General features: G+C 39.9%; 1 long non-coding RNA gene across 14 annotated transcripts; it reads right to left on the reverse strand.

Moving 5' to 3' along the window:
* Positions 1-13,316: 13,316 nt before the first annotated feature.
* Positions 13,317-20,989, reverse strand: LOC125539293. 14 transcript variants are annotated; one of them, XR_007296805.1, is made up of 7 exons: positions 20,324-20,987; positions 19,711-19,839; positions 18,155-19,567; positions 17,724-17,835; positions 16,829-16,938; positions 15,868-16,640; positions 13,317-15,006 (listed from the first exon to the last, which is right to left on the reverse strand). It is a non-coding gene; the product is annotated as an uncharacterized LOC125539293 (long non-coding RNA). The 14 variants fall into 14 exon arrangements; XR_007296803.1 differs by having other exon boundaries at positions 16,829-18,220; positions 19,523-19,567; positions 20,324-20,989; XR_007296800.1 differs by having other exon boundaries at positions 16,829-18,220; positions 19,508-19,567; positions 20,324-20,989.
* Between the last annotated feature and the right edge of the window lie 508 nt (positions 20,990-21,497).

Genomic DNA, 21,497 nt, shown 5'->3' on the forward strand with positions numbered 1-21,497 from the left:
TTCCATATGAGTCCACCATACCTACCTATATACGGTATCTACCTGCCGTTCCAAGTAAATTTGTATGTGCCAAACTCTAAACCTTCAAATAAATATCCTGTTTTGTATGCTCGAATAGCTCATGTATCAACTAGGCTGTCCGTATCTTCCATGTTAGGCGGGTTATTCTCAAGAGGAGTGGACTCCGCTCCTCACTCACGAGAAAATGGCTGGTCACCGGGATGCCCACTCCCATGCTTTATGCAAACTAAATCAAAATAATTGCAAACAAAACTCCCCCTGGGACTCTTGTTAGTTGGATGCACTCGTTGTTTCGAGCAAGCCATGGATTGATGCTTGTTGGTGGAGGGGGAGTATAAACTTTACCATTCTGTTTGGGAACCGCCTATAATGTGTGTAGCATGGAAGATATCGCCATCTCTTGGTTGTTATGTTGACAATGGAAGTATACCGCTCAAAATATTATTCACCTCTATTTCAAAACCGAGCTCTGGCACCTCTACAAATCCCTGCTTCCCTCTGCGAAGGGCCTATCTATTTACTTTTATGTTGAGTCATCATCCTCTTATTAAAAAGCACCAGTTGGAGAGCACCACTGTCATTTTCATTCATTACTGTTAGTTTACATTGAGTATGACTTGACTGGATCTCTTTTACCATGAATTACAATGTCTAGTCGGTCCTTGATCTTTAAAAGGTGCCCTGCATTTATGTTTTGCGGTCTCAGAAATGGCTAGCGAGATACCATCTTGTTATATCATATTATGATTGTTTTGAGAAAGTGTTGTCATCCAAGATTTATTATTATTGCTCGCTAGTTGATTATGCCATTGATATGAGTAAACATGAGACCTATGCGTTATTGTGAATATGGTTAGTTCATAATCTTTGCTGAAAACTTGAATGCTGGCTTTACATATTTGCAACAACAAGAGCAAACAGAGTTCGTAAAAGTTTTTCTTTAGCACTTTCAGTTTGTCAACTGAATTGCTTGAGGACAAGCAAAGGTTTAAGCTTGGGGGAGTTGATACGTCTCCGTCGTATCTACTTTTCCAAACACTTTTGCCCTTGATTTGGACTCTAACTTGCATGATTTGAATGGAACTAACCCGGACTGACGCTGTTTTCAGCACAATTACCATGGTGTTATTTATGTGCAGAAACAAAAATTCTCGGAATGACCTGAAACTTCACAGACCGTCTATTTGGAAATAATAAAAAATCCTTGCAAAAGATGAAGACCAGGGGGCCCACACCCTAGCCACGAGGGTGGGGGGCACGCCTGCCCCCTGGGCGCGCCCCCCTACCTCGTGGGCCCCCTGGAGCTCCTCCGACCTCAACTCCAACTCTATATATTTGCTTTTGGGGAGAAAAAAAATCAGAGAGAAGGATTCATCGCGTTTTACGATATGGAGCCACCGCCAAGCCCTAAAACCTCTCAGGAGGGCTGATCTGGAGTCCGTTCGGGGCTCCGGAGAGGGGAATCCGCCGCCATCATCATCATCAACCATCCTCCATCACCAATTTCATGATGCTCACCGCCATGCGTGAGTAATTCCATCGTAGGCTTGCTGGATGGTGATGGGTTGGATGATATTTATCATGTAATCGAGTTAGTTTTGTTAGGGTTTGATCCCTAGTATCCACTATGTTCTGAGATTGATGTTGCTATGACTTTGCTATGCTTAATGCTTGTCACTAGGGCTCGAGTGCCATGATTTCAGATCTGAACCTATTATGTTTTCATCAATATATGAGAGTTCTTGATCCTATCTTGCAAGTCTATAGTCACCTACTATGTGTTATGATCCGGCAACCCCGAAGTGACAATAATCGGGACCACTCCCGGTGATGACCGTAGTTTGAGGAGTTCATGTATTCACTATGTGTTAATGCTTTGGTCCGGTACTCTATTAAAAGGAGGCCTTAATATCCCTTAGTTTCCGCTAGGACCCCGCTGCCACGGGAGGGTAGGACAAAAGATGTCATGCAAGTTCTTTTCCATAAGCACGTATGACTATATTCGGAATACATGCCTACATTACATTGATGAATTGGAGCTAGTTCTGTGTCACCCTAGGTTATGACTGTTACATGATGAACTGCATCCGGCATAATTCTCCATCACCGATCCAATGCCTACGAGCTTTCCATATATTGTTCTTCGCTTACTTACTTTTCCGTTGCTATTGCTATCATCACTACAAAATACCAAAAACATTGCTTTTGCTATAATTACCTTTTGCTACTGTTACCACTACTATCATATTACTTTGCTACTAAACACTTTGCTGTAGATATTAAGTTTCCAGGTGTGGTTGAATTGACAACTCAGCTGCTAATACTTGATAATATTATTTGGCTCCCCTTGTGTCGAATCAATAAATTTGGGTTGAATACTCTACCCTCGAAAACTATTGTGATCCCCTATACTTGTGGGTTATCAGTTGCGGAGAAGACCAAACGAAGAAGATAGTCTCACATCAACTAGGCGTATCAATGGGCTATGGAGATGCCCATCAATAAATATCAATGTGAGTGAGTAGGGATTGCCATGCAACGGATGCACTAAGAGCTATAAGTGTATGAAAGCTCAGACTGAAAACTAAGTGGGTGTGCATCCAACTTGCTTGCTCATGAATACCCCGGGCGTTTGAGGAAGCCCATCATCGGAATATAGAAGCCAAGTTCTATAATGAAAATTCCCACTAGTATATGAAAGTGATAGCTCAAGAGTCTCTCTATATGAAGAACATGATGCTACTCTGAAGCACACATGTGGTAAAAGGATAGTAACATTGCCCCTTCTCTCTTTTTCTCTCATTTTTATTTATCTATTTATTTATTAATTTTCTTTTTTTGGTGGGCTTCTTTGGCCTCTTTTATTTTTTTGTTTGGGCTTCTTTGGCCTCTTTTATTTATTTTTAAAGTCCGAAGTCTCATCCCAACTTGTGGGGGAATCATAGTCTCCATCATCCTTTTCTCACCGGGGCAATGCTCTAATAATGATGATCATCACACTTTATTTACTTACAACTCAATATTACAACTCGATACTAGAACAAAGATATGACTCTATGTGAATGCCTCCTGCGGTGTACCGGGATGTGCAATGATCTAGCATAGCAATGACATCAAAAAACGGACAAGCCATGAAAACATCATGCTAGGTATCTTACAATCATGCAAAGCAATATGACAATGAGTGCTCAAGTCATGTATATGGTGATGATGGAAGTTGCATGGCAATATATTTCGGAATGGCTATGGAAATACCATGATAGGTAGATATGGTGGCTGTTTTGAGGAAGGTATATGGTGGGTTTATGGTACCGGCGAAAGTTGCGCGATACTAGAGAGGCTAGCAATCATGGAAGGGTGAGAGTGCGTATAATCCATGGACTCAACATTAGTCATAAAGAACTCACATACTTATTGCAAAAGTCTATTAGCTATCGAAACAAAGTACTACGCGCATGCTCCTAGGGGGATAGATTGGTAGGAAAAGCCATCGCTCGTCCCCGACCGCCACTCATAAGGAAGACAATCAATAAATAAATCATGCTCTAACTTCATCACATAACAGTTCACCATACGTGCATGCTACGGGAATCACAAACCTCAACACAAGTATTTCTACTAATCCACAACTACTCTTTATATCGCAAAACTATTGTAAGGAATCAAACATATCATATTCAGTGATCTACAAGTTCTATGTAGGATTTTATGACTAACCATGTGAATGACCAGTTCCTGTCATCTCTCTAAATAGATATAAGTGAAGCAAGAGAGTTTAATTCTTTCTACAAAAGATATGCCCCCCCCCCCCGCTCTAACAAATATAAGTGAAGCAAAAGAGCATTCTACAAATGGTGGTTTTCTATGTAAAGAGAAACAGGCAATCCAAACTTCAAATGATATAAGCGAAGCACATGAAGCATTCTATAAAGCCATACTCAAAAGATATAAGTGAAGTGCATAGAGCATTCTATAAATCAACCAAGGACTATATCATACCAACATGGTGCATAAAAGAAAAGTGAAAACTAAATGCAAAAGACACTCCAAGATTGCACATATCGCATGAACGAAACGAATCCGAAAACATACCGATACTTGTTGAAGAAAGAGGGGATGCCTTCCGGGCATCCCCAGGCTTAGATGCTTGAGTCTCCTTGAATATTTACTTGAGGTGCCTCGGGCATCCCCAAGCTTGATCTCTTGCCTATCTTCCTTCTTCTCACATCGAGACCTCCTCGATCTTCGAACACTTCATCCACACAAAACTTCAATAGAAAACTCGGTAAGATCCGTTAGTATAATAAAGAAAATCAATACTCTAAGTACTATTACAAACCAATTCATATTTTGTTTTTGCATTTTAGCTACTGTAATATAACTTTTTCATGGCTTAATCCACTGATAGGATTCGATAGTTTCATCAGAACAAACAAACTATGCATCAAAAACTGAATCTGTCTAAAATAGAACAGTCTGTAATAATCTAAACATTCACCATACCTCTGGTACTCCAAAAATTCTACCAAAATTAGGAAAAAAACAATTTGTATAGAAAGACAGTGCAAAAAGAATCAGAACCATTTGACGTTCCAGTAAAAAATGTAAAATCACGCACTACAGCCAAAGTTTCTGTCCTGCACCGTACAAACCAACAACCAAAGTAAACATCCTAAAGGCAAATCTTGGCACATTATTTTTATTTTTAAACTTTTATAAAAGCACATAACAGAAATAAATGACTCTGTAAAACTTCCGGGTTGTCTCCCTGGGAGCGCTTTCTTTAAAGCCATTAAGCTAGGCATATAGTGCTCAAGTAATGGATCCACCTGGATCCCAAGGTATATCGAAGCCAATTTTAATTAGCAATGATTTGGCATTTAGTAGTGAGCACAAAGTAACATAAATCAAGCAATGACGAAGTCTAGCTCTCTTCCTATGCATCGGCATGTCATAAAAGAACAATTCATGCACACATAGTAAAGGCCAATACATAGTAGAAACAGTTTCTTGCAATTTTATCGTATTGGAAACATAGAGAGGTGGAGATATAGTTCCTCTCTCATAATAATTGCAAGTAGGAGCAGCAACCACATGCATAATATATTCATCAAAATCATCATGTGTAATAGTAAAACGCAACCCATCAATATAATCCTTAATAAGGGTAAACTTCTCCGATATAGTGTAGTAGGAAGAATTCAAAAAGATAATAGGACTATCATGCGTGGGTGCAATAGCAACAATTTCATGTTTAACATAAGGAACTATAGCAAATTCATCTCCATGGGCATAATTTATATTGGCATCTTGGCCACAAGCATAGCAAGCATCATCAAAAAGGGATATTTCAAGAGGATCAACGGGATCTTGACAATAATCATAGCATTCATCCTTCGGTAAGCATGAAGGGAAATTAAACAATGTATGAGTTGAAGAGTAACGCTCATTAGAAGGTGGGCACAGGTAGCTAATCCACTCTTCCTTCTTTTGTTCTTCGCTCTCCTCATCATCTTTTTCATACAATGAGCTCACAGTTTCATCAATTTCTTCATCCATAGACTCCTGCAAAATATTAGTCTCTTCTTGGACAGCGGAGACTTTCTCAATAAACACATCAATATCGGCATTGAATTCATAATTCTCATAGCAATATTTAAGGATAGCTAAATTTTCAGGTCTATAAACTGAATCATCAAAATTTTCACACTCTTTAAACAAAGATTCAATTTCATAAGCACCCATAAAAGCAACAAATTCTTCTATTTGTTCCACATCATAGTAATCATATATACCATTAGCATAAGAAGCCAAGGTTTTATCATCATTAAATTTTCATGAAAAGGGAAGGTGTGGAGCCTTCATCCTACACCAACAAGTATAATCATATCTCAAGCAAAGTTGCCAAGCATACCAATGAAACATATGAATTTGATCCCATAATAGTTTCCCTTTTTGAGTCAAGCAATAATCCCTAAAGTATTCACGTTGATCCAACGTGTCTCCCATAACATAATTGAATGGGGTTTTCTCAGGATTATCAAAGTAGTACATAATATCTTTCACATAATGAGCATCGAGGGTTTTAGGAGGTTCCCCATCTCCATGAGTAGCAGGTACACCTAATATTTTTGGTATTTCGTGTTCCATATCCATAACTAAAGATAGAGAACAACTTAGAACAGAAAATAAAAATTACTTAGTGATAAAGCAAACATGCACACACGAGAATATTCGCCCCACGCTATGACTCCTCAGCAACGGCGCCAGAAAAAGGTCTTGATAACCCACAAGTATAGGGGATCGCAACAGTTTTCGATAAGTAAGAGTGTCGAACCCAACGAGGAGCTAAAGGTAGAACAAATATTCCCTCAAGTTCTATCGACCACCGATACAACTCTACGCACGCTTAACGTTCACTTTACCTAGAACAAGTATGAAACTAGAAGTACTTTGTAGGTATTTTTGGATAGGTTTGCAAGATAATAAAGAGAGCGTAAATAAAAATTAGGGGCTGTTTAGATAAAGACACAACTAAGTTAGTTTTAGTAAAGAGCTTTTTGGTTACGAGAAAGTTATTTGTCCCTAGGCAATCGATAATTCGACCGGTAATCATTATTGCAATTTTATATGAGGGAGAGGCATAAGCTAACATACTTTCTCTACTTGGATCATATGCACTTATGATTGGAACCTTAGCAAGCATCCGCAACTACTCAAGATCAATAAGGTAAAACCCAACCATAGCATTAAAGTACCAAGTCCTCTTTATCCCATACGCAAACAACCTACTTACTCGGGTCTGTGCTTCTGTCACTCACGCCACCCACCATAAGCAAATCATGAACATATTGCAAACCCTACAGCGGGAATCCCTCATGCTTGCGCGACACGGAGAGCACCATAGGACAGCACCAATAATAAAACATGCAACTCAAACCAATCACGATCATCAAATAACCCATAGGACAAAACAGATCTACTCAAACATCATAGGATAGCCATACATCATTGGGAAATAATATATAGCGTTGAGCACCATGTTTAAGTAGAGATTACAACGGGTAAAAGAGGGGTTACATCGCTGCATAGAGGGGGGAAGAGTTGGTGATGATGGCGGTGAAGTTGTTGGTGAAGATTGCGGTGATGGTGATGGCCCCCGGTGGCACTCTGGTGCCACCAGAAGCGAGGGGGAGGGAGCCCCCTCCTTCTTCTTCTTCCTTGACCTCCTCCCTAGATGGGAGAAGGGTTTTCCCTCTGGTCCTTGGTCTCCATGGCATGGGAGGGGAGAGAGCCCCTCCGAGATTGGATCTGTCTCTCTCTGTTTCTGCGTTCCCAGATTCTACCCTTTCACCGTTTCTTATATTTCCGGAGATACGTAACTCCAATTGGGCTGAAATTTTAACACGACCTCTATCCAGATATTAGATTTCTTGCAGCGAAAGAATGGCACCGACCGCCTTACGGGGTGGCCACGAGGGTCAGGGGTGCGCCCAGGGGGTGGGGCGTGCCCCCCTGCCTCGTGCCCCACTCGGGAACCGTCTCGCGTGGATTTTTCTTTCATATTCTCCGAGTATTCCAAAAATAATATCCGTCCGTTTTTATCCCGTTTGGACTCCGTTTGATATGGATATTCTGTGAAACAAAAAAATGCAACAAACAGGAACTGGCACTGGGCACTGGATCAATATGTTAGTCCCAAAAATAGTATAAAAAGTTGCCAAAAGTATATAAAAGTTGTAGAATATTGGCATGGAACAATAAAAAATTATAGATACGACGGAGGTGTATCAGCCTCCGGTTAATAGGTTAGTCCCAAAAATAATATAAAAGTGTACAAATAAGCCATTAAACATCCAAAACAGAATATATAATAGCATGGAACAATCAAAAATTATAGATACGTTGGAGACGTATCAGTGATACGTCTCCGTCGTATCTAATTTTCCAAACACTTTTGCCCTTGTTTTGGACTCTAACTTGCATGATTTGAATGGAACTAACCCGGACTGACGCTGTTTTCAGTAGAATTACCATGGTGTTATTTTTTTGCAGAAATAAAAGTTCACGGAATGACCAGAAAATCAACGGAGATAACTTTTGGAATATATAAAAAATACTGGAAGAAGAATCCACGTCAGGGGGCCCATACCCTATCCACGAGGGTGGGGGCGCGCCTACCCCACCCCCCTGGGCGCGCCCCCGGCCTCGTGGGCCCCCTGATGCTCCACCGACATCCATCTTGACTCCATATATTCACTTTCGGAGAAAAAACCAGGGAGAAGGATTCATCGCGTTTTATGATATGGAGGCGCTGCCAAGCCCTAATCTCTCTCAGGAGGGCCGATCTAGAGTTCGTTCGGGGCTCCGGATAGGGGAATCTGTCGCCATCATCATCATCAACCTTCCTCCATCATCAATTTCATGATGCTCACCGCCGTGCGTGAGTAATTCCATCATAGGCTTGCTAGACGATGATGGGTTGGATGAGATTTATCATGTAATCGATATAGTTTTGTTAGGGTTTGATCCCTAGTATCCACTATGTTCTGAGATTAATGTTGCTATGACTTTTCTATGCTTAATGCTTGTCACTAGGGCCCGAGTGCCATGATTTCAGATCTGAACCTATTATGTTTTCATGAATATATGTGAGTTCTTGATCCTATCTTGCAAGTCTATAGTCACCTATTATGTGTTATGATTCGTTAACCCCGAAGTGACAATAATCGGGATACTTACCGGTGATGACCGTAGTTTGAGGAGTTCATGTATTCACTATGTGTTAATGCTTTGGTCCAGTACTCTATTAAAAGGAGGTCTTAATATCCCTTAGTTTCCAATAGGACCCCGCTGCCACGGGAGGGTAGGACAAAAGATGTCATGCAAGTTCTTTTCCATAAGTACGTATGACTATATTCGGAATACATGCCTACATTACATTGATGAACTGGAGCTAGTTCTGTGTCACCCTATGTTATAACTGTTGCATGATTGATTGCATCCGACATAATTATCCATCATTGATCCATTGCCTACGAGCTTTTCATATATTGTTCTTCGCTTATTTACTTTTCCGTTGCTACTGTTACAATCACTATAAAACCAAAATATTACTTTTGTTACCGTTACCACTACTATCATATTAGTTTGCTACTAAATACCTTGGTGTAGATATTAAGTTTCCAGGTATGGTTGAATTGACAACTCAACTGCTAATACTTGGGAATATTCTTTGGCTCCCCTTGTGTTGAATCAATAAATTTGGGTTGAATACTCTACCCTCGAAAACTGTTGTGATCCCCTATACTTGTGGGTTATCAATTGGTTCAATGCAAAGGTGGATTCCCTAGGAACCAACTTCGGCGGCTACGCCGCCCTGAAGCGGCTGACCGTCCATTCACACATCCTGATCGAGGTTATATAAGCCATGCTCCGGCGCCGTCCACAACACACTCACCGCATCGCTCTGCACCTTCATCCTGGCCTCCCCTCGTCCTCTAACTTCGACGATGGGCAAGTCATGGGCCTCGGCGCCGGCAGGCGAGGGCTCTAGATCGGGCTCCAGAGGGTCATGGCCACGCCGCCCTCGAACTCCGGGGTCGTCGTCCTCATCAGCAACCAGCTCTTCTGCAAAGGGGGAGATCGTCATCTCCTCTAGCAATGAGGAGGACCAGCCGCCGCAGGAGTAGTCGATGGCACATGACGTGGTGTACATCATGAATGGCGCGGGGTATGAGCAGCTTTAGGATCAAAAGTATGTCTAGAGAGGGTGATTAGACTACTTGACCTAATAAACACTTATCATTTTCCTAATTTTAGTTGTAGGTAGGTTTTATCAATTCTACCAAGTCAAGCAACACTCTACACATACAAGTCTAAGAGTTGAGCAGCTGCTACTTGAGCTTGTGTTGGTTTTTCGCTTGAAGATGAAAGGGCGATGCTGCAAAGTAGAGATAAATATTTCCCTCAGTTGAGAACCAAATTATCAATCCAGTAGGAGGAGCACACAAGTCTCTAATAATCACCTACACAAATAAACAGATACTTGCACCCAACGCGATAAAGGAATTGTCAATCCCTTCACGGTTACTTGTAAGGATAAATTTTGATAGTGATAGATACAAAAGATAAGTAAAAGTGTGTTTTATGTTTATTTATAATGCGGTTATTTGGTGGGCCTTTCGTGGTGTGATTCTGTGTTATCCGCTAATCAACCCATATTTATGTGGGGAAATTTTTGCGTGGATGGCTACATGTACTATATTCATGCTATAGTATCGCATGGTGGCGCTTTTTTCTGGGTGATGGGAGTCTACATGGGGTTGATATGTTTTTATAGGCCGGTTTCTGCTATTTGATTTTTTAAAAATTGTTGGCCCGATCAAAATCGTAAACCAAATCCAAAATTGAATACCTGAATCGTATGAAAGAACTTTAAAATTAGATAATATAGAGAAATTAAATAATTAGATGAGAGAGCTCCTTGAGAAATTGTTGATCAGCTCAAAATTGGGTGACTCAATTCTAAATTGAAGCCTCAATTAATTGTGAAGCTTTAAAAATTAGGAAGCATAGTGTACTACTAGCTAAACCCGTGCGGCGGCACACCGCGCCCCATTTTTTACATCATATGTATATATGCTGCATCTATCTTGTCTGGTGAGTTTGAACTTCAAATGGAAGCCTATGTTGTAACTATAAAAGGCAATTCATGGATAGATAGCCTACCGCACGCCCCGTTCATATGTGGTGTGCATATATGTTGTCTTTGTTTTATCTAATGAATTTCAATTTAAAATGAGAGAACTACATAGATAATGTTGTAATTACAAAAGGAGACGTCAAGCTTAGATGCAATACATTTTGAGGACCGTGCTAACCACCAGTTGACTGGTGGTTAGTAACAGATCCGGACGACCTTCGATCGATCCTCCCGCTTCCCCGATTTTCTTTCTTCTAGATTTTTTTCCCACCGATTTTTATTCTCACCTAGGTTCATAGACTTTTCTCACTTGTCTGGTTTTATATCAACTAGTCTAGAAGCGGAGAAAAAGAAATAAAGTGCTTAAAAGGAGACTTGAACTTTGGTCTCCTGAGCAGCTACTACAGCCACCAACCAACTCACCCATATTTTTTTTATTGTCCACAATACATAGAGAGGGGTATTTGAACCCTTTTTCTTTCTATCATATTAACAAAAAAACAGTCTTGATAACTTGGAATAAGCAGCCTGATAACTATGACATGACCATCATGGTAACTTCACATAACGCCGTGATAACAAATAACATGACAAAGGTTGACAACTCTATCATTATAATGCTGATAAGCGTGAGAAGCATGCTAAGTTTAGCATGGGCAACATGAAAACTTTACACGAAGATTATTAGGATATATTTCAACAACTTTTCCCCCGGTAAAAATTTACTATGGTGTTTGAGTATACATTATTAGCTACGAAAAATACCACTCTTTTTGCACACAAGTTATGAATTTTGGTTACCGGGGTATATTTTCAACAACGAAAAATCGTCTGGTCGAGGTTACCATGGTGTTTGTATGTAAATTATCAGGTGTGGATGCGTATATTATCATGTTATTTACACAGAAATTATCGGGCGTATGTTTTCAACACTTTTTTCACCTGGTTCAAAGTTATTGTGGTGTTCGTACATAAGTTATCAGATATATAGTGCTTAAATGATCATGTTATCTACACAGAAATTACCGGGGTATATTTTCAACAACAAAAAGCGTCTGGTCAAGGTTACCGGGGTGTTTGTATGTAAGTTATCATATGTGGATGTGTATATTATCATGCTATTTACATAAAAATTATCGGGTGTATGTTTTCAATAATTTTTCACCTGGTTCAAAGTTACCTTGGTATTTGTACCTGTTATCAGGTCTACAGTGCTTAAATAATCATGTTATTTACACAAAAGTTATCGGGATGGTTTGAATAACAAAAAGAAAACTGCTGGTAAGGTTAGCACGCCGTTTGTATTTAAGTTATCATGTGTGGATGCATATATTATCATGATATTTTCACATAAGTTATCGGGTGTATGTTTTCAATAATTTTTACCTGGTCGAAGTTATCGTGGTGTTTGTACCTAAGTTATCAGGTCTATGGTGCTTGAATGATCATGTTATTCACAGAATTTATTGGGGGGGGGGGGTATGTTTTAACAACAAAAAATCATTTGGTAGAGGTTACCACGGTGTTTGCATTTGAATTATGAGATTTGGATGTGTATATTATCATGATATTTACACATAAGTTATCGGGTATATGTTTTTAATATTTTTTTCATGTAGTCAAAGTTACCGCAGTGCTTATACCTAAGTTATCAGGTATATGGTGCTTCAATAATCATACTATTTACAAAAAAATACCACGTTTTAGTAAAAGAAATCTGAGTCAAATTTCGTGTAGATATGAAAAGCACATTGCCTTTTAGTTCTTCATGAAAAAGAGACATCAGTGAGATGGTTGCTTAGTTAAATTAACTACTACATCATGCACGGTTCGAATCACTTGGTTGGCAAAAAACTTATCTGAATTTGATTCTACTGTTGGTTTGGCACCTAGGAGCAGAAACTTCATCTTAAAAAAACTGTCTTTCTTATTATTTACGTAGAAGCTGGGCTAGCTCAGTTGGTAGAAGGGCAATGACTTATCTTTGATAGCTTGAGTTCAAATCCTAGGATTGCATTTTATTTTTGTTCTTCTTCTTTGAAAGAGAACGGTTGTGCGAGAGAAAAACGGGACAGGGAAGAGAACTGCGAGAGAGAAAACGGGATCAAGAGAAAATATCGGCGAGAGAAAGACGCGAGGATAAGAAAAAACGGGTGGTTCGCTCGCGAACTATCAGGTACCGTTCGATCCAGAATAAATCGTGCGGATCTGTTGTAAATTTCCTGCCGGCAGGAAATTAGCTTTACCGTACATTTATTATTACCACGCGTGGTGTGCCTTAGAAGAAAGTACATGTTGACACCTAGATTAAACGCATTATATTCATTGGTGGGTATATAGACGGTCAGCGATGGGTTGATGAGGGAAGAAAAAAGAACATTGGTCTATTGTTCTCTTGCGTCCATGACGACTGTTATCTTCTTCAGTTGTATCTTATTTGTTTTGTTTCGTCGTCTACTCAAACTAACGATGGACCAGAAACCAAACTGAAGAAATGACAGTGTACCTACAGTACGAATTGTCTTACAACATTATATAGATTAGAATAGCATCACACAACAGAAGTACAATGTCTTTGGTTAACTTGAGATAAACAATAATCAGATCCAATTTGAATTTATATTGGTAGTACAGTGATAATACAGTGATAGTCACAGCGAAACATCAAAAGCAAAATGAGTAGCTCTCGGAGAGTTCTCTAAGAACTCGAAATAGTTTTGGAGCATATCTTTTTTTAGGACGTCGATAACTCCCGACCATTCGATCTGGGAGAACCCCGGTCCGAACGGAAAGGTTCGGCAGGGAGGAGCGATGGAACGAACGATTGTGTCGTTCGGTGTGGTGGAAGGCCAGCCCGAACCCTTTCAGCCTCTTCCCTGCACGTGTACGTAAAACCAAAAAAAGGCTAAAAAAGGCCCAGCTTTATAAACAAAAAACAGTCCTTAAAAAATCAAAAAATGACGCTTCTTTTACAATAGAAACACAAAAAATCCTGCTACGTGAGCACATAAAAAACCAGTTAGTGGGTATGTCTTTGATCAAAAAGTTTAATGAAAAATTCTAATTCCAGGGTCGAAAAAAATATAATTTGCCGTGGTCCGAAAATAAAGTAGCGCAAGGTAAAAAAAATATCAAATTTGGCATGCTTAAAAATATTAAAATTTGCCATGATGTTTTAATTAAAATTGACATGCTTTGTATGGAATTCGAGAAGAAAAACTTATACAGGAAAATTGCTGTGGTGTTTTAATTACACGCAGCCAAAAAAATAAAAACATGGAGAAATTGCCATGAAACAAATTTAAAATTGACCATGCAAAATTGCCATGTATTTAAAAGTAAATTTGCCATGGTAATGAAGTTAAAAAAATTCCATGGCAAAATAAAATAAAATTCTGACATGGCAAAAATAGAGTAAAATTTGCCATGTATTTAAATTGTAAATTTGCCAAGTATTTTAAGGTAAAATTGTCATGGCAAAAAATATAGTAATTTTTTGACGTGGCAAAGTACAGTGAAAATTGCCATGTATGTTCCAGTAAGATTGCCATGTATGTAAAACTGAAGTTGCCATGGCAATAAAGTTAAAAATTTGCCATGGAAAATAAAGTAAAATTATGACATGGCAAAAATAGAGTAAAATTTCCCATGTATGTAGATATTAATTTGCCAAGTATTTAACCGTAAAATTGCCATGGCAATGAAGGTTAAAAATTGCCATGGCGAAATAAAGTAAAAGTTGACATGGCAAGTAGAAAGCTAAATTTGCCATGCTCCATAATTTTTCTTTATTTTGGCATGGCAAATAAAAGGAGAATTTTTCCATGACCAAAAATTGTAAATTTGACATGGCAAAAAAGAGTAAAAAAATTGCATGGCAATGAAAGGATTTTTTTTGCCATGTTTGTTAAAGTAAATTTGCCAGGCAAAATGAAAGGGAATTTTTGCCATGTTGTGATAAAGAAAAGTTGACATCACAAAAAAAATTGCATGCCAAAATGAAGCTTGAAATTGCCATGGCAATAAACTAATTTTTTGGCATGCTAGAAAGTCAAAAAATTGCCATGTTCTTAAAATATAAAAACCTTATGAAATATAAAAATGCCATCGTGAAAATGCATATTAAATGACCCCGATAAAGGCATGTCTGTTCGACCTGCAAACACCCCTACCCGAACGGATCGTTTGGGAGGGCAGGGGCATCGACCGAATGATTTGTTCGGGAGGAAAACGAACCAGCAGAAACGCCCCCACCCACCGGGCCCCTACATGCCTTTTTTCTGTGAAAAAGAAAAAAAAGGCCCATGTTAAGTTATGACTAGTATTAAAGCCCAGTTTTTCTGTAACTAATAAACTACTAGACTTCTGCACGGCAAAATTGCCATGGTCTTTTACCATTCTATGAAAGAAATTGCCATGTTCAAGTTTATGTTTTCATAAATGGCGTAAAAAAAGGAAGAAGTCATAGCAAATCTGCATCTTTACAATAGGAAAAGTTGCCAACACTATGAAGTTCACAAAAAGGAAGAAGTTGCCGTGGCAAGTTTGCCAAGTTTTTGTACATCTTAAGTTGCCATGTTTTTGAACATCTTTTGTTGCCATGGCAAGTTTGCCATGTTTTTTGAACATCTTAGTGAAAGAAGTTTGCCATTTTTTTGTACAAACTTAATTACAAAAAAAAGTTTACCATGTTTTTGCACATATTAACTTTGCCATGGCAAGTTTGCAAATGTTTTTGACATCTTAAATTGCCATATCAAAAACATATCATAGCAAAATTGTGTAATAAAGAATATTATGATGTTTGCAATACTTATGTGATGGTACCAAGCTACATGGCAAAATAGCCATGATGTTGATATGTTTCCGCCTTGAAATTGCCATGGACCCAAAAAAATGCAGAACATTTCCAACAAATTTTCATGGACTCTATAACAGCCTACATACACTGGCCACTACATTTTTATGGCAATTCCACTACATAAATTGCCATAGCTGCAAAAAATTACACACTATCCACTGCATTTTAATGGCAAAAAATTCAATACAAGAATTGCCATAGCTGCAAACATACACTATTCACTGCAATTTCAGCCGAATGAAGCTTGTCGGGGGGGGGGGGAATGGAGCAGAAATCTCACCAGCTCTATGTCGACGGCGCTGCCTGTGATCCCCGAACCATCTCAGCTCCCAGGTCCCCTGTTCACGACTACAGGAACCTCGACGACGCCACTTACTCTGGAAAAATACCTGCGTAACGAGGTAAAGCTGACATAATATTATGTCAAAAATCCCGTATGGCGAAAGAAATTCTGGCAAGAGAAAGATATGATAACTCATGTGCTTTAAATGTATCCCACTATGAGAGAAAAGAATGGAGTAGCTGAAAGACGCAACCGTACACTTATGGATACGGTGCGCAACATGATAAGTTATTCCAACTTGCCATTGGAATTATGGATGGAGGGGCTTAAAACCGTCATTCACATTCTCAATAGAGTGCCAAGCAAGTCGGTGCCCAAAACACCGTACAAGCTATGGACAGGAAGGGTGCCCTCCCTACAAAACTTTAGGATGTGGGGGTGCCCTGCTAAGGCCAAAATGTTTAATCCAAATATTGCAAAGTTAGATCCCAAAACAGTAAGTTGTCACTTAATTGGCTATCCAGACAGATCAAAAGGTTTTCGTTTCTACTGCCTAGACAGCTATACAAAGTTTGTAGAAACAAGACATGCAGTCTTTTTAAAGGATGAAATGATAAGGGGGAGCTTGGTAGCTCGAAAAATTGATCTTGAGGAGAAAAGGGTGCATGCACCTAATCCGATGATTCAGGAGCCATTTTTCTCACTACCAGTTGCAACTCCATCCATGACAACTATGGGGATAGACATGGAACCTGTCCGTCAGCAGCCGACTAAACCCGTTGTTGAGCATGAAAGGGAGATGCAACAACAAATTTTAGAAGAAGTGCCAGAAATTGAGGCACATAATGTGCCAGAAACTGAGGCCCTTAGAAAGGTCTACATGATCAAGAAAGCCAGCTATTTCTACTGATTTTAAAGTTTATAACACATAAATGGTTCATATGGAAAAAGATCTCACCTTATATGAAGAAGCCATGAGAAGCCCTCATTCATCGATGTGGATGAAGACAATGGAAGACGAGATGAAATCGATGAGTTCCAAAGATGTTTGGGACTTAGAGAAAATTCCTAAAGGAGCCAAAACAATAGGCTGTAAATGGGTCTATAAAATTAAGTATGACTCCAAAGAGAATATAGAAAAGTATAAAGCATGACTCGTGGCAAAAGGATTTACACAAAGAGAAGGAATAGATTACAATGAGACATTTTCTCCAGTCTTATGTAAGGATTTCTTCAGAATCATAATGGCATTAGTTGCTCATTTTGATCTAGAGTTACATCAAATGGATGTTAAGACGGTATTTTTTGAATGGTGATTTAAAAGAAAAGGTCTACATGAAACAACCCAAGGGTTTTATCATGGAAGGCAAGGAAATTATGGGATGCCGCCTAAAGAAATCCATTTATGGATTAAAGCAAGCCTCTAGACAGTGGTATTTAAAGTTTAATCAAACGATTAAAAAATTTAGATTTAAAGAACATATTGAGGATAAATGGATTTATGCAAAGTTTAAATTTGGAAAATGTATTTTCCTAATCTTGTATGTGGATGATATCCTGCTTGCTAGCAGTGATGTTAGTCTACTACAAGAAACAAAGAAGTTCTTATCCTCAATTGTTGACATAACAGATCTTGGTGAAGCATCATATGTTTTGAGCATAGAAATTTTCATCGAGATAGGAACAATGGAGTCTTAGGACTGTCGCAGAAAGCATATTTAGAAAAGGTTCTTAAAAAAATATAATATGCATGCGAGTAAAGCCCCACCAGCTCCTATAATTAAGGATGATAGTTTTGGAAAAATTTCAATATCCCAAGAACCAGTACGAGATCGATCAAATGAAAGCAGTACCATATGCTTCGGCAGTTGGCAGCTTATAGTATGCACAAGTGTGCACTCGCCCTGACTTAGTTTTTATCACCAGGGTACTTGGTAGATATTAAGAGAATCCAGGTATGGAGCACTGGAAGATGATAAAGAAAGCATTATGTTATGCGCAAAGCACAAAGGACTACATGCTAATATACAGGAGAAGTGATTCCCTAGAGATAAAAGGGTATTCAAACGCAGATTTTGCGGGGGACAGAGATGATAGAAAATCCACATCAGGATACGTCTTTACTCTCGTTGGGGAGCTATTTCGCGGAAAAGCTCCAAACAGTCGATAGTTGCATCATCCACGATGTATGCAAAATTCATAGCATGCTTCGAAGCCACGGGGCAGGCGATATGGCTAAAGAAATTTGTACCCAACTTGAAAATGGTAGATTGTATTCACAAACCATTAAAGATGTACTGCGACAACCAACCCGCAGTATTTTACGCTCACAACAACAAGTCGAGTAATACTGCCAAAACAATAGAGATAAGTTATTATGTTGTGAAAGATAAAATCCAGGATCAAACTATAAGTTTTGAGCATATAAGAACAAAGAATATGCTTGCGGATTCGCTAACGAAAGGCTTACCACCTAATGTGTTCAAGAAACACTTAGCCGGCATGGGTTTAAGGAAAAGCCTTATAATTTCTGGATAGGCCCAAAAGGAACAGAATTTGCTTCTGAACATAACGTATGTTGTAGCTGTATGATTCTAACGACAATTAAGCTGTGACGATGAAACATGTTCTATATACCAATATGTGATGAAACAAATAAACTAGAAAGTATAAAGTTAAAAGTAAAGTTGAGATCAAGGGGGAGAATGTTAGGTTAATCTTCTCCCGATCGAGCCCAATGGCTCGACGGGTCCTTGACTCGCGCCCTGATCGGGGGTGCCCAACCAAACCATGGTTGGTGGGCCCCTGTGACCCGTGCTATATAAACAGAGGTGAGGGGTCGAGGCACGTTTCACGAGGTTAATCGTTGCCGCAAACCCCACCGATATTCCTTACCGATCTAGGGTTAGCGCGGTGCTCACGGGAAGCACACCACCGCCGCCATCTCACTGCCATCATAGCCGCCACAACATCACCATGGCTGCTGGTTCAAGCTCGCAAGGCAAGGCAGAAGGTAGGTTACTGGATTGATCTAGCCTAGCGATCCAGAGGTTCTATCAGAAACCTGAAGCACGCCTTTCTAGACATGGCAACCTCTTGGACGTAGATCCTCTAATCTACTTGACGCCCTTGCAGGCATTATTGCACTTGTGTATGCTTAGTCTACCAGCAGAAGCATTTTTTACATTATTGCACTTGTGTATGTGATGTATAATACTTTACATTAGTAGTGAAAAATTCAGCTAAAAGGGCACACCCCAGCAATCCTCATCTTGTGAATGCTGAGAAACTTCGGTGGTATGAGAAAAAACTGAAGACAACTTCCTTCCACTAGTTTCAGTATATGAAGGCAGCATTAGTTAAGGGATTGTCACATTAGTAGTTAATATGATGGAGTTTGTACATCAAAATACATGTCCACGTATAACTTATTTGCAGGTTTGTATTAACTGATATAGCTCTAGAAAACACACTATTAGTGGGGAGGAGGTGAACAACATTTACCAAAAGCTTAACAATCTAAAATAAATATGTGGTTAAGAATACCATTAACATGCATCTTGCTGCCATTTTATGGATGTTAAGATTACCAAAAAAACCTGGAAAAATAGCTGCAGAACAGGGAAGAGCAAAAGACCTCATGTGAGTTCACCTTTTGTAGTCCATATGCACTTACATAACCAACATATATAGTGACCTGTTGAAACATTAATATTCCTTGTCAAAAGCTCCAAAGCGAAGAAAATCGACAGTCGATTGTGAGGTCTATATGGAATCAAATAACTCCCATAAACTAAGAAAGGCAGAGTAAAACATCAGCCTGGGATTCAAAAAACGAACCCTTGAGTCGTATCCACACCATATGGTACACAATTCCTCTCACGTAAGGTGAGGCTTGTGCATACATACTCAACTTCATCATGGGAACGTGTCTGCTTGTGTACAAAATAATAAAGAACCAATCGAATCCTACACAATGATAAATGCCTGTTTATTATTCTTATAAAACATTATTTTACTTACTGGATAATTACACGAGAAAACATGGAATAAGTACAGCTAGCTCTGTAATTGTAAATGAAATAAGTTCAGTTCTGTATGTACTGGAAAAAATATACAGATTTATCTGTCTTTTTAATGCGGGTTTTACGGATAAAAGGACAACACTTGTACAATCAATCAAAAGTTAGATGACTGCATACACGCCCCATACTACAGACTGTGCTGTCTAGTTTGCAGTTTGCACATCAATATAGACCTAATCATGGCATGGAACTAACAAAAGCTAGCGGCAGATAATACAAAACTGTTACTTCCAAACTTCACCCTCGTTCATTACAGACTTACAGTCACACACCAATTTCAGTTCAAGATGAGCTTCCACATCGCAGCCTGATCGAATAATAAATTCTACAGAGGGAAGAAGGGGGCAAAGGGAATCGTGCGTGCTTACAGGTGAACTGCAACTTGCGGGACTGGGTCTCGACGACGCCCTACCTCATGGCCACCACGAAGAGGATCAGATGCTGGTGATGGTCCAATTCAAGGCCATGTATCTCTGGGCGTCCCTCTCAGGCAGCCGCCGGTGCAAGAACCCGGTCAACATCTCGGAAGCCCCATGGAAAGAGCCGCGGCAGTCCTCCTCGACGGTTGGGAAAGAGGATGCCGGGACATCGCCTCCGCTGCTGCTCCGAGACGGAATCATGATGCGGTGATGGAGATGGCCGCCGCTGGTGGCCCCGCCCCAGCCGTGCCCTCCATGCCCGCTTCCCATATGCCATATGGCCACACCGAGAGAAGATGGCGGGGGCGGAGGAGAGGGATGGGGTGGGAAGGAGTTGAGGTAGGGACCGTCGGGGAGAAGGATCTTTTTATAGTCACCTACGACGGTGGGCGGTGGCACCGGATTCGACGGGAGCCCTCAAGAAGAGATGAGAGGATCGAGAGAGCACGGGACACGCGGAGAGAACGGAGAGGAGGAAGAAACCGAGCAAAATATCTCCACGAAGACGCCGCTGCCCATCGGCACCCAAATCGCAAAGCACGACCAAAGCGACACCGATGATAATCAGAAAGCGGCATGACCAATAGCGGCAAGAACAGAAGAAAGCGACGTATCGATTGGGCAACATCGGCCAGGAGACAAACCAACCAATTCAAATACGTAAAAGCATCAAATTCCAACGTGACAGCGACGCAAAATAAGCACGCAAGAACACCGAACACATCAGCCTACCCCACATGCAGTACAAAAACCCTAAACCAACCAAAGCGATAGCCACACCCGTTCAAAAAATTTGAATCAAAAACCTGTATCCACAAGGCCTTTCTACCCCGCCGTGTACCAAAAAAATACCACGCGCCACAACCACAACTCACCATAGGTCACTTCCATCCAAATGTTTGAATCTCAGCACGAAAACCTCACCGGATATAGAGGCTTGGGTATGTAAAAAAATTAAATGGGAGAGCTTTGAGAAATTGTTGACCGATCAAAATTAGGTGACCAAATTCTAATTGGAGACCTCAATTGATTGTGAGGCCTTCAATCCTAGGGAGCTTAGTGATATAGTATATAGAAAGATCGGGTGATAGCACCGCTTGTTGGTTGTGCCGTGTGCCAGATA

Source organism: Triticum urartu, chromosome 2 (assembly GCF_003073215.2).
Source record: "Triticum urartu cultivar G1812 chromosome 2, Tu2.1, whole genome shotgun sequence".
Lineage (NCBI taxonomy): Eukaryota > Viridiplantae > Streptophyta > Magnoliopsida > Poales > Poaceae > Triticum > Triticum urartu.